General features: G+C 48.3%; 1 protein-coding gene across 6 annotated transcripts in view; it reads right to left on the bottom strand.

Annotated features, from left to right (window-relative positions):
* Positions 1 to 14,102, bottom strand: part of GULP1 (GULP PTB domain containing engulfment adaptor 1) — a 611,398-nt gene that overhangs the window by 488,694 nt on the left and 108,602 nt on the right. For all 6 annotated transcript variants that reach the window (XM_029605977.1, XM_029605980.1, XM_029605975.1 and 3 more), the window contains exon 2: positions 3,339 to 3,463. The gene's annotated coding sequence lies outside the window, so the exon portion shown is untranslated. The remainder of the gene's footprint in view (positions 1 to 3,338; positions 3,464 to 14,102) is intronic.

Here is a 14,102-nt window from a genome sequence, read left to right as displayed (position 1 = left end):
ATTGCGGACGGGATAGAAGGTAAGGTTTGTCTTTTTGCAGATGACACTAAGATCTGCAACAGAGCGGACACGCCGGAAGGAGTGGAGAGAATGAGACGGGATCTAAGGAAACTGGAAGAGTGGTCGAAGATATGGCAGCTGAGATTCAATGCCAAGAAGTGCAAAGTCATGCATATGGGGAGTGGAAATCCGAATGAACTGTATTCGATGGGGGGGGAAAGGCTGATGTGCACGGAGCAGGAGAGGGACCTTGGGGTGATGGTGTCTAATGATCTGAAGTCGGCGAAACAATGCGACAAGGCAATAGCTAAAGCCAGAAGAATGCTGGGCTGCATAGAGAGAGGAATATCGAGTAAGAAAAGGGAAGTGATTATTCCCTTGTACAGGTCCTTGGTGAGGCCTCACCTGGAGTACTGTGTTCAGTTCTGGAGACCGTACCTTCAAAAAGACAAAGACAAGATGGAGGCGGTACAGAGAAGGGCGACCAGGAAGGTGGAGGATCTTCATCGGATGACGTACGAGGAGAGATTGAAGAATCTAAATATGTACACCCTGGAGGAAAGGAGGAGCAGAGGTGATATGATACAGACTTTCAGATACTTGAAAGGTGTTAATGATCAAAAGACAACGACAAACCTTTTCCGAAGGAAAAAAATCAGCAGAACCAGGGGTCACGATTTGAAGCTCCAGGGAGGAAGATTCAGAACCAATGTCAGGAAGTATTTCTTCACGGAGAGGGTGGTGGATGCCTGGAATGCCCTTCCGGAGGATGTGGTGAAGACCAGAACTGTGAAGGACTTCAAAGGGGCGTGGGATAAACACTGTGGATCCATAAAGTCAAGAGGCTGCCAATGAAGAGTGGGTGACTCGCCAGAATGATGGCTACTGCCTGGAGTCAATACCCTTATTAAATAAACATACACAGGCTTACTGTGACTCCAACATCGTTCTAAGCTTCAACAGCAAGAGGAAATGTGGAAAAAAGGATTCACACTCACAAAGAGGGGAGTAGCTGGCTTGTTACGGCGGTTACTACCCCAAATCAAATAAGCCTGATACTTCACTTTCAATGCATATACAGCAAAGTTCTCTGATTCACCGGCAGGGGAGAAGAAAAGAGGGTTCGCACTCACAAAGCGGGAGTAGCTGGCTTGTTACGGCGGTTACTACCCCAAACAAAATGTGCCTGATACTTCACTTTCGATGCACATCCAGCATGGCTCTCTGCTTCAACGGCATGGGAGAAGAAAAACAACCAATAAGGGCTAATAACATAGTCTGGGTAAAACAAATAAGCATGGGTGCAGCTTGCTTATTGCGGCGGCTACTACCCCTACTACCCCTAACGAATCAAGCTAGATATTTCACTTGGATGCAGCTCCATCACTGCTCTCTACATTAAAGGTGGGGGTGGAAGGGAAATAGAACCAAGAGCTAAGAGAAACAGATAAGTATGAGAGAAAATATGTGTGAAGCTTACTGGGCAGACTAGATGGGCCATTTGGTCTTCTTCTGCCGTCATTTCTATGTTTCTATGTTTCTATGGATAGTTAAATATTTTATTTCAAATATTATATTACTGTGCAAAAAGAGCCCACAGTTGCAACACATATTTCTAGTCTTGATACTATAAATCCTTGGCAAAGTATTACAAAAACTTCCAATCAAAACAATGACTAATGTTGCAAATTGCTACCCTGTTACTATTGTGGGATCCTGCAATTTTGCAGTTGCTAATATGAGCTGAAAACAGAAGAAAATAAGGATAAATATTTTTAAAAAAACAGGAACTGTATGTGGATATTTACACACATATGGTCAGAATATTATACTATGATGTAGACAAGTGTCTATAACTGCAAACCTTGTTAGGCTCATTACTATAACTCCAGTTTAGAAAGGTATTAAAATAAGTACAGTAAGTGATGTGCGATATGATTATTTGGACATTAATATCTAGAGTGTGTCAAAACTCTATTACTGGTATGATTATGATCAACCAGTGACTCTTAGTCCGGTTAACTACCAAAACATCAATGAGTGTTTCCATTCCAAACAATCTATTTAGATCGGATTTTAGGACAAACTCTACAAATTATTAAAAATACTTAAACAAACTCAATACTGATGCACCTGTGGTGAGCACAGACAGAAAAAGTTCTTGGAGAAGCGCGGTTCCGTTTGTCTATTCGCTGGACATAGAAGCACTATAGCATTGAAGTTGGAAAGTGATTTACAGATTGAGTAACAGTGAGTCATGTTAGAAATGGGTTCGGTTGTATTGGGATAATAGTCGTGTAACAGGTGAGAGTAACAGGTGGGAGTTTATCAGAGGGTATAAGGTTTAGTAATGGACGGCAAATTTGTGTTACAGTTATAGGTATCTCCCGGGGTGCGCCGCTGTGGGATGTATATGTGAAAAAGGCCAAGAGAAGGCTAATTATCCATTGGGATTTTGCTTGTGTCATTTTGAAGCATATGAATTTCATTGGAAAAGAAGATTATAGGCTGATCAACCTTCGGGATAATGTGGAGGGTCCGTTTAAAGCAATAAATCTGAAAAATGTTTGGTAAGTGTAAGAAGGTTGCATGGATAGTGTGTCTTTATATTCATGGTTTAGGGTTCACATTTATGGTGAGAAATTATGAGTTGTTTTCCCAGATGGTGAAATATCCCCCTGATGAAGCTGGTAACAGAAAAACAAGGGCCTCTTGTAGGGGTTATGTTGTGATTAAAAGGCGAGTACTGCACCTAGCTTCTGTGAAGGAAGAGACACACAGTGGAGGAATAGAAGAGAAAACGAAGATGAAAGTGTTAAGAGCACATAAACCCAAGTGAGTTTGAACAGCAGAAGCACATGTGTAATGATGATATATGATCAATATAATAGCATGGAAATTACAGTTAGACTGTGTAGTGAAGGAATTGAAATATTGTCTTGATAGACAGTTAAATATAACATTTATAGGATTGTAAGTGGCATAACAAGCCACAGGGACTATACACATGTGCTCTGTTGTGTTTTGAAAAATCATTTTGAGATTGTACCACCACTGTTGTGTTTAATTTTAATGGTGTGAATGTGTGAATGAGTGAGTTTTAAGACACATTTTTATTGTGATTTGGTGAAAATTTTGTCAATAAAGATTTGTAACGTCTCTTACAGTTCATGTGCAGCATAATTTTAATATACATTAAAGCCCTAACTTTACATGAATGAATTAAATCTACTGTGCTTTACACAAAATTATAATTCTTCAACAATGCAATATTACAGAAAACAATGAAGTAAAACAGCATAGTATCAATAATTGACATTTTCAATCAAAAATCTTACCTTGATAATGTAGATATCTTACTGTGGAATATGATTAGCACTTGCTTTTCAATGTTTTCAAACACTCCCCGTCACAACAGTTTTCAACTTATGTCTTCTTCTGCACTGTTCTTTGTTATATGTTTCTGAAAAAGTAATATTGAAAATTGCTAGTAGAGATAAACGTTATTTAATATTAGTTTATAGATATGTCAATTGACTAATAGGTAAAATCTTCAAATGCACTTTCAGTTTTCTGCTTTAAAAGGCAACATTGCATTATGTTCAACTTACTCCTACCTTATTTCTCTGTGATTCATTTATGCATGACTAGTTTGGTTTTTTCTGCTTTGTTTTTAGTAAGCACTGCAGATGGTGAATGTTAATTTGAAGTGATGTGTCTTATCCACTAACTTACTACAGCAGATTTACTGGGGAGGGGTCTGTTACTATAGTGTATTATTAATTAGCAGCAGTACTTCATATCAGATATTAAGATATCAAAATGCCTTATTAATATGCTAACCCCAAAAAGAAAAAATGGCTTTATTCTAGGATTTTGTTTTGTTTTCTAGTTAAGACTCTCATAAAAGGTATCAGACCAAATCACAGAACCAGAAATCTTCAACCCAACCATTTCCATTTGCTTATTTATATTCTTCCTTGTCCCTTTTCAAAGTCCAACAATGATTTAAAAATAAAATCAAACAATATTGGAGATACCACAAGTTGTTTCTATCTAGCAACAAGTTTAATTAAGCATTGTCAATGTTATCTGTGGACCCTTGGCCCGGAACGAAGTCACCCACCTGGGGAATCTGGTGCCCTTCGTCACCGGAAGGCGGACTCCAGAAGAACTGCTCAGTATCGCCGGAGAAGAATCCCGCCGGGAGATAACGTCCCAACCTGACCACGGAACAGTGCCCGGCAGGAGAGTCCCAATCCAACCCGGATCTAGGCAAGCAGCAGATAAGCACAGTCCAATCCGGTCCGGGTCTAGGCAGGCAGCAGGCGAGGCAAAGTCCAATCCGGTCCGGGTCTAGGCAGGCAACAGGCAAAGCAAAGTCCAGTCCGGTCCGGGTCTGGGCAGGCAGCAGGCAATGCAGAGTCCAATCCGGTCCGGGTCTAGGTAGGCAGCAGTCGAGGCAAAGTCCAATCCGGTCCGGGTCTAGGTAGGCAGCAGGCAAGGCGAAGTCCAATCCGATCCGGGTCTAGGCAGGCAGAAGGCAAAGCAGAGTCCAATCCGGTCCGGGTCTAGGCAGGCAGAAGGCAAAGCAGAGTCCAATCCGGTCCGGGTCTAGGCAGGCAGCAGGCAAGGCAAAGTCCAATCCGATCCGGGTCTAGGCAGGCAGAAGGCAAAGCAGAGTCCAATCCGGTCCGGGTCTAGGCAGGCAGAAGGCAAAGCAGAGTCCAATCCGGTCCGGGTCTAGGCAGGCAGCAGGCAAGGCAAAGTCCAATCCGATCCGGGTCTAGGCAGGCAGAAGGCAAAGCAGAGTCCAATCCGGTCCGGGTCTAGGCAGGCAGAAGGCAAAGCAGAGTCCAATCCGGTCCGGGTCTAGGCAGGCAGCAGGCAAAGCAGAGTCAGGTCCAAAGCACAGCACAGGTCACAAGCACGGCAGGAAACCTATTGAAAGGCGATCAGCAGCCCACTGAGTCGCCTTTAAATCCCCCGCCTATGCTGACGTCATCTTCCGGGGACGGCCCCTCCTTCTCGCCTCAGCCCCTACAAGGGGCGGAGCTCTCCCTCCGACTGCCGCTGCTGCTGCTGGGGAAGGTGCCATTTTCATCCCGCGACCGGAGCGCTGTGACCCGCGCCTCGAGGGGATCGGAACCGGGCCGCTGATGAAGGTAGGGGGGTCGGATCGCGTAGGGACGCGATCGGGAACCACAACAGTACCCCCCGTCTTACGCCCCCTCCTGGAGGGACCAGGTTTCTCCGGATGGGCGAGATGAAAGCGAAGAAGCAAAGTCTTATCCAGTATATTGGCCCGCGGTTCCCAGGAGTTCTCCTCCGGGCCGAACCCCTCCCAGGCAAGAAGATACTCCCATCTCCGATGAAGGCGACGACAATCGAGGACCTCCCGAACCTGGTAGATGGCGTCCTCCGCAGACTCGACAGCGGAATCCTGGCGAGGAGTCGCATGAAACGGGGAGGTAAGTACAGGCTTCAGAAGGGAAACATGAAAGGAATCGTGGATCCGGAGAGTCCGAGGAAGCCGAAGGCGGTAGGTAACAGGACCCAGGCGGTCCCGGACAAGGAAGGGACCGATGAATCGGGGAGCAAGTCGCATGGACGGGACCCGGAGGCGTAGATGACGAGTAGAGAGCCAAACCCTGTCCCCAGATAGGAACTGTGGAGCAGGCCGGCGATGCTTATCCGCCATCCGTTTGGCAGCGGCGGCTGCCTTGAGAAGGTGCCGATTAGTGGCCTCCCACAGATCGTGAAGCCGCTGAGCGGAAAGTTGAGCAGCAGGAGAAGCCACCGGAACCGGGAGTGGAAGAGGAGGCCTAGGTTGTTTCCCAAAAACAATCAGGAAAGGAGACTCTCCAGTAGCGGAATTTACATGAGAGTTGTGGGAAAATTCGGCCCACGACAGGAGACCGGCCCAATCATCCTGACGATGGTTAACAAAGAGGCGTAAGAACAATTTCAAACCTCTATTGACACGTTCAGCCTGACCGTTCGCCTGAGGATGAAACGCGGTGGTAAAGTCCAGATGGATACCGAACTTCGTGCAAAGCGCGCCCCAGAATCGGGCCGTAAACTGCGGACCCCTGTCCGAAGCGATGTGGAGCGGAAGTCCATGAAGACGGAAGATATGAGATGCAAAGAGATCCGCCAATTCGGGAGCAGAGGGCAATTTGGGTAACGGAGTAAAGTGAGCCATTTTGGAAAAGCGGTCTACCACGACCCAAATAACCTGATGCCCTCCAGAAGGAGGTAAATCGACCACAAAGTCCGTGGAAATGTGAGTCCAAGGTTCGAGAGGAGGGGAAAGGGGCTGGAGAAGTCCCCAGGGCCGACCTGGCAACGGCTTCTGCTGAGCACATTTAGGACAGGAGGAAACATAAGCCCGTACATCCTCCTTCATTTGGGGCCACCAGTAATACCGTGCTAACAATTCCCAGGTGCGTTGACGGCCGGGGTGACCAGCCGTAAGGGAGTCGTGAGCCCAAGATAGTACCTTGGGGCGAAGTCGGAGGGGAACCACCGTCTTCCCGGAGGGTGCTGTGCTGGTGACTGCCAGTAGCAGTTTGGCGGGATCAATGACATGATTGAGAGTTTCAGGAAGATCCTCCACCTCAAAAGATCGGGAGAGAGCATCAGCCCGTCCATTCTTGGCAGCGGGACGAAAACGGAGGACAAAATCAAAACGGGAGAAAAACAGTGACCATCGTGCCTGGCGAGGATTGAGGCGTTGAGCCTTATTAAGATATTCTAAGTTTTTATGGTCGGTATAGACCGTGATGGTGTGTTGGGCACCCTCCAACCACTGTCTCCATGCGTCGAAGGCCATCTTGATGGCCAGCAATTCCTTATCTCCTATTCCATAATTCTTCTCCGCTGGAGAAAACTTCCGAGAGAAGAAGGAGCAGGGCAGTAATGTTCCTCGGGTAGAGTGTTGACTTAGGACAGCACCGACCGCTACATCGGAGGCATCCACCTCTACGATAAACGGACGATTCGGATCCGGATGGTGCAGGCAAGGTTTTTCCAAGAAGGCCATTTTCAATTTTTGAAATGCTTGTAGTGCCTCTTGAGGCCACCGTTTGGTGTCAGCTCCTTTCTTGGTTAACGCGGTAATGGGTGCCACAATGTGGGAATAATGAGGTATAAAATTTCGATAGAAATTGGAAAACCCCAGGAACCGCTGTATGGCCCGCAGTCCCTTGGGCTGTGGCCAATCTTGAATACAGGCCACCTTCTCCGGATCCATCAGAAAACCAGTGGTGGATACAATAAATCCCAGGAAAGGAATGGACTGTTGGTCGAAGAGACATTTCTCCAATTTGGCAAACAGGTGATTCTCTCTTAATCGCTGAAGAACCAGCTTAACATCTCTGCGATGTGTATCCAAGTCTTTAGAAAAAATGAGAATGTCGTCCAGATAAATGATCACTTGTTTATACAACATGTCCCGAAACACCTCGTTCATCAGGTTTTGGAAAACCGCAGGTGCGTTACACAGGCCGAAAGGCATTACAAGGTATTCATAATGGCCGTTGCGGGTATTGAAAGCGGTCTTCCACTCATCACCTGGCTTGATTCGAACCAGGTTATAGGCACCGCGTAGATCGAGTTTTGAAAATATCTGGGCTCCATGCAGTTGATCCAGTAACTCGGGTATCAAGGGTAACGGATAACGATCCTTGCGAGTTATAGCATTAAGTCCTCTGTAATCTATGCATGGTCTTAGAGACCCGTCCTTCTTCTTAACGAAAAAGAATCCTGCCCCAGCAGGAGATGTAGAGGGTCGAATAAACCCCCGTGCCAGATTATCTTCAATATATTCAGCCATAGCTTGGGACTCCGGTGCTGAAAGCGGATAAGTCCTCCCTCTAGGTGGGATAGCATTAGGTAATAAATTGATCGCACAGTCGAATCTTCGGTGGCAGGGAAGAATCTCGGCATTCTCTTTGGAAAAGACGTCCATGAATTCGGAGTAGTGATGCGGTAATCCAATCTTGGTAGTGGTTAACGGTAAACCTGGGTGGGGTGACCAGTGAATGCAGGACCCTTGACATTCTGGACCCCAGGCTGCAATCTGCAGAGTCCTCCAATCCATGATGGGAGAGTGTTTTTGAAGCCAGGGTAGTCCTAAGACCACGGGATGGACTGCTTTTCCTAAAATAAAGAAAGATATCTCTTCTGTGTGTAGAATGCCAGTGTGGAGCACAATGGGGGTGGTCATACAGGAAACTTGTCCCGGCAAATTCTCCCCTTGGATGGAGGAGATAAATAGTGGAACTTTACAGGGCTGTGTGGGAATCTGAAGTTGATGAACTAGTTTACCCAAAATAAAATTCCCTCCTGCTCCGGAATCAACCAATGCTTGTGTAGTAAATGTCCCATGTCCTCCGCGTATGGTAACAGGAACCACGAACTGAGGAGCTGGATCTCCCCCTAGGGTCTGCTCCTCCGAGATACCTAGGATCGGAAGTTTCCCGGACGCTCGGGACATTGAGCGAGAAGATGGCCCTTGTTACCGCAGTATAAACAGAGACCCATTCTCCTCCGGCGTTGTTTTTCTTCAGGCGTTAGCCGACTCCTTCCGAGCTGCATGGGTTCTTCATTGGCGGTAGTAGAACTCTCCGTGGCGGTGGAAGGCACCAAGGGACGCGAGAAGTGAGGAGCCAAGGGTGCCAGTCGTCGAGGAGGTCTGGCCTCTTTGGCCCGTTGTAAAATCCTACGATCAATACGACCCGCCAAATCAATCAGTGCGTCCAAGTCCTCAGGAAGGTCGCGTCCCGCCAGTTCATCTTTTATACGTGGCGACAGTCCCTCCAGGAAAATGCCTCGGAGGCAGTCCGATTGCCATCCTAATTCAGAGGCTAAGGTGCGGAAAGTGATTGCAAAGTCAGCCAAAGTTCCTGTTCCTTGACGCAAATTAAGGAGTTCTGAAGACGAGGTTGAAAGTCTTCCGGGTTCGTCGAACACTTGTCGGAAGGTAGATACGAACCTAGTCAAGTCGTTTAGTATCGCATCTCCTCTCTCCCAGATGGGTGATGCCCACGCCATGGCCTTCCCGTCTAGTAAAGAGATGATGAAAGACGTCTTTGTTCGATCGTTGGGGAACTGGATCTCTTGCAAGGAGAAACGAATAAAACATTGATTGAGAAATCCTCGACATTTTGTAGCCTCTCCTGAGAACCGAGGTGGTGCTGGTAAATGAGAGACAGATGCTGAGGCACTGGGTGGTGGAGTTGGTGGTGCTGCCGCTACCGCTCCCTGGGGAGCCTCTAGCCGTCGGACTAGTCTGTCTACGGTTGCCGTTAAAGCCTCCAGACTTAGTTGCTGCTGTTGTTGATGTTGTCGCTGCTGCATTAGTTGTTGAGCGAGTCCAGGAATTGCCTGAAGACCGGACAAGTCCACCGGGTCCATGGCCTTTCAATCTGTTATCTGTGGACCCTTGGCCCGGAACGAAGTCACCCACCTGGGGAATCTGGTGCCCTTCGTCACCGGAAGGCGGACTCCAGAAGAACTGCTCAGTATCGCCGGAGAAGAATCCCGCCGGGAGATAACGTCCCAACCTGACCACGGAACAGTGCCCGGCAGGAGAGTCCCAATCCAACCCGGATCTAGGCAAGCAGCAGATAAGCACAGTCCAATCCGGTCCGGGTCTAGGCAGGCAGCAGGCGAGGCAAAGTCCAATCCGGTCCGGGTCTAGGCAGGCAACAGGCAAAGCAAAGTCCAGTCCGGTCCGGGTCTGGGCAGGCAGCAGGCAATGCAGAGTCCAATCCGGTCCGGGTCTAGGTAGGCAGCAGTCGAGGCAAAGTCCAATCCGGTCCGGGTCTAGGTAGGCAGCAGGCAAGGCGAAGTCCAATCCGATCCGGGTCTAGGCAGGCAGAAGGCAAAGCAGAGTCCAATCCGGTCCGGGTCTAGGCAGGCAGAAGGCAAAGCAGAGTCCAATCCGGTCCGGGTCTAGGCAGGCAGCAGGCAAGGCAAAGTCCAATCCGATCCGGGTCTAGGCAGGCAGAAGGCAAAGCAGAGTCCAATCCGGTCCGGGTCTAGGCAGGCAGAAGGCAAAGCAGAGTCCAATCCGGTCCGGGTCTAGGCAGGCAGCAGGCAAGGCAAAGTCCAATCCGATCCGGGTCTAGGCAGGCAGAAGGCAAAGCAGAGTCCAATCCGGTCCGGGTCTAGGCAGGCAGAAGGCAAAGCAGAGTCCAATCCGGTCCGGGTCTAGGCAGGCAGCAGGCAAAGCAGAGTCAGGTCCAAAGCACAGCACAGGTCACAAGCACGGCAGGAAACCTATTGAAAGGCGATCAGCAGCCCACTGAGTCGCCTTTAAATCCCCCGCCTATGCTGACGTCATCTTCCGGGGACGGCCCCTCCTTCTCGCCTCAGCCCCTACAAGGGGCGGAGCTCTCCCTCCGACTGCCGCTGCTGCTGCTGGGGAAGGTGCCATTTTCATCCCGCGACCGGAGCGCTGTGACCCGCGCCTCGAGGGGATCGGAACCGGGCCGCTGATGAAGGTAGGGGGGTCGGATCGCGTAGGGACGCGATCGGGAACCACAACAGTCAAGGCATGCAAGACCAAATTTACCCTGGCTTCTATAACTGGAATCTCATGTCAGCTCTCTCCTTGGAAAACATATCCAGAAAATGGATTTTTCCATTCAGATATTTGGCCAAAGGATCACATCTGCTTTTAATATTTCTGCAATCTACAAGTAGTGCAGTCTTTAACCAAGAAAATACAAGATGCTAGCAACACTTATGCTCTGCTCTGAAATTTAAAAAAAAACCCTCTAAATATGCTTTCAAGAGCATGCATAGGAATTAATACACTCCTTGCTGTTTTCTTCCAAAAATGTGTCAGACCACACCATTTTTTCCTCCCTTTTGCCTTGACATATAATTGTTTAAGCACGGTCTGTGTGGAGCAATGAATGTAATTATGTGTTTGGAAAGCCTATACAGACTTCTGCCTTAGAACTTGAATTAATAATCTAGTCACAGCTATCTAGACAAGAAGTCCTTAGGTAAACCTCTGCAAGGAGAAAAAAAACCCTCAGGTATGCTCCATTAATTAAGCTCAAGGTAGAAACTAGAATGCTAAACCATTGGAATCTTAATATATTCCCTATTATTTGTGAGCGTCCTGGTGGAAGGGATAGAAGTTAAAGTTTGTATAATTGCAGATGATACTAATATCTGCAACAGAGTGGACACGCCTGAAGGAGTAGAGGGAATGAAAAGTAATTTAAGAAAGCTTGAATAGTGGTTGAAGATTTGCAGCTGGGATTCAATGCCAAGAAGTGCAGAGTCATGCATCTGGGGTGCAGCAATCCAAAAGAGCCGAACGTGATGGGCGGTGAAAGACTATTGTGCACGGACTGGGAGAATGACTTTGGTGTGAGTGTCTGATGATCTGAAGGCAGCAAAGCAATGTGACAAGGGGATAGCTAAAGCCAGAAGAATGCTGGGCTGCACAGCGAGAGGATTAGCCAGTAAGAAAAGAGGTGATAATGCCCTTGTACATGTCCTTGGTGAGGCCTCACCTGGAGTACTGCATTCTGTGCTGGTGCCCATATCTGAAAAAGGATAAAGACAGGATAGAGGTGGTCCAAAGAAGAGCTACCAAATTAGTGAGGGGTTAGCATTGGAAGACTTATGAGGAGAGACTCAATGATAAAATATGTATACCCTGGAAGAGAGGAGGTGCGGGGGAGATACGAAAGAGACCTTCAGATACCTGAAAGCTTTTAATGATGCTCAATCAAACCTTTTCCGTTGGAAAGAAACCAATAGAACTAGAAGTCATGAAATGAAACTCCAGAAGGATGACTCAGAACCAATGTCAGGAAATATTTTCACGTAGATAAGCAGCTGAATTAGCTATGCTGTATGGGTATGTCCTCCGTGCCACTAGGTGGCAGAGCTCTCAAAGTCTATTAAAGACTTTTAGCTAGGTACTCCCTCCCTCCTGTGTCCTGTCAGGACTACCTCAGGCTCCTAATCTAAAATTTTCCGCGTGACAGTGTGCACGGAGCGCTCTATTCTCCTCCTCTTCAACTTAGAAAGAATGGTAAACCTTTTTATATATTTATCTAAGAAGAAAGGAAACAAGAAGAAGATATTTGTCAAAATAGATACACCCAGCAGCCTGCCTACATGAGATAGTTCCCAACATCCCTGGGCTCTCCCTCCCCCTCCTGGTCGACACTTACTTCAAACAAACCTCCTTGGTTAACCCCCAGTTTCCACGGGCTGGCACAGAGTAGAGGTTGGGAGAGGGGAAAAAGAAGATTAATAGTGAGCTACTACTGGAGGCTAAGGCATATGTCAGCCTCCTGACTTAAAAAAAGAAAAAAAAAACCCCGCCAAATCCAGCACCCCATACTTCACCGGTGACATAACGGAGGTGTTCCCTCCTCCCAACTGCTGCACAATCGAGCCTCCTAATGGACCTACCAGGTTGGGCTGGGCCGGTACTAAGGAGAGCTCCGGGAGCAACACCACACTCAGTCTAATTCTCAGTCGATGGCGTCCAGATCATCGCCGATGCATTGACACGGTGAACTAACATCAAAGGCTCAACGGCGCGACACCACCAACGTGTGCGCCGCCGTGCACCGTAGTACTGACGCGCTGCTCCGTGCGCAGTAGTACTGCCTTGCGCCGGAGAGGTGGAGCACCAGTGCGTGCGCTGAAGCGCCGGTGCATGAACCGAAGAGCCAGAGCGCCAGGCGTGGGCGCCGAAGAGCCAGAGCGCCAGGCGCATGCGCCGATGTGCCGGTACGAGCGAAGCGCCGCTGCATGCACCTAAACGTAGAAGCGCCACTGCGAGCGCCAAGGCGCCGGGTGGAATACCACACCCCCAACTCCTACACGGATGACCCAGCGTGTGCCAACAGGCCAGGGCACACTGCCACAAATTAACACAGACGCATGCGCGACCGTGCTGTAATGTGCGCTGGTAAGCTAGAACACCACTGAGGCGCAGGGGCACAAACGCGTGTGCCAGAGCGCCGTGAAGCTGATGCGTGAGCCAAGGCGCATCAGGACTGATGTGTCCACCGACGCGTCCACCATCATCCTGAGTCACGGGCCAGCACATGCCAGGGTGCACCATCACATCCAGGTACATTCAACTGCAGCAATTCGCGCCGATGCACGCATGCGTCCGCCGCCTGCTCAACGATTCCGCGATGCACCAATGCAGGATTCTCCAGTGGGTCGGTCAGCCCTAAGGGGGGATGCCGGACGCACATGCCGCCACACCATCCTTCTTGTTGCAGGGATCAATATCGGGACATACGTGCTCGTAAACCCTTCTGACCCTGGGTAAAAAGAAAAAAAAAAAAGAGGAAGAAAATGTGTCCTTCTTCCTCCATCACCACCAGGGTTCAGAACTCAGGGACCTTTTTAAAAAAAAAATTTTTTTTTAATAACTCAATTACGGTACTGTCTCAACCAACAGGGCCTTCACGTTTCTTCCCATAAGATTCTTCTCAGACCCTGCTCACCTACTATGTCCAGTCTCTCCTTTGCAGGGAAGAGTGGCACCACAGTCTCGGGTTCTGACTTATAAAATCTGTAATTATGCTACAGGATACAAATCCTCCAAGTTTTTCCGACACCCCAGCATGACCTAGCAATCCCCCTCAGGATCACGAACGTACCAAGTACTAGCCTTCATCCCATATGCACCTGACAAGGGAAGTATCTCATCATTTCGATAGAATGGCATGCCAATCCTCACACCTGCATTGCCAATAGAAAATCACATAATTTATATGTCACAGTCTTGAGCACCACATGATATAGAGACTTCCCTACACTAAGTCTATTACTCCTAATCACTGACCTTCCTTGCGAGCGAGCATAGTTCTATTCCCGCCCCTTTTTTACTGTTAAGCGGGAACAAAGGAATTAAGAGTCTGGACTAGCGGTCAGAACAATAGACCCTGAACCAATGCAGCCCGGATTCAATTCCACCTGGCAACATAAGGTGCACAAAACCTCTCTCACCTATGGAAACAAAGTAGAGCTCATTTCTCTGTCCGCAGATCTATCCAGAGCATTTTTCTAGACGCCTCTCTATCTAAACCTTCCCAATT

Source organism: Rhinatrema bivittatum, chromosome 6, assembly GCF_901001135.1.
Source record: "Rhinatrema bivittatum chromosome 6, aRhiBiv1.1, whole genome shotgun sequence".
NCBI lineage: Eukaryota > Metazoa > Chordata > Amphibia > Gymnophiona > Rhinatrematidae > Rhinatrema > Rhinatrema bivittatum.
Note: the sequence above shows the minus strand (reverse complement) of the source record. Positions and strands in the feature narration are given on the sequence as shown.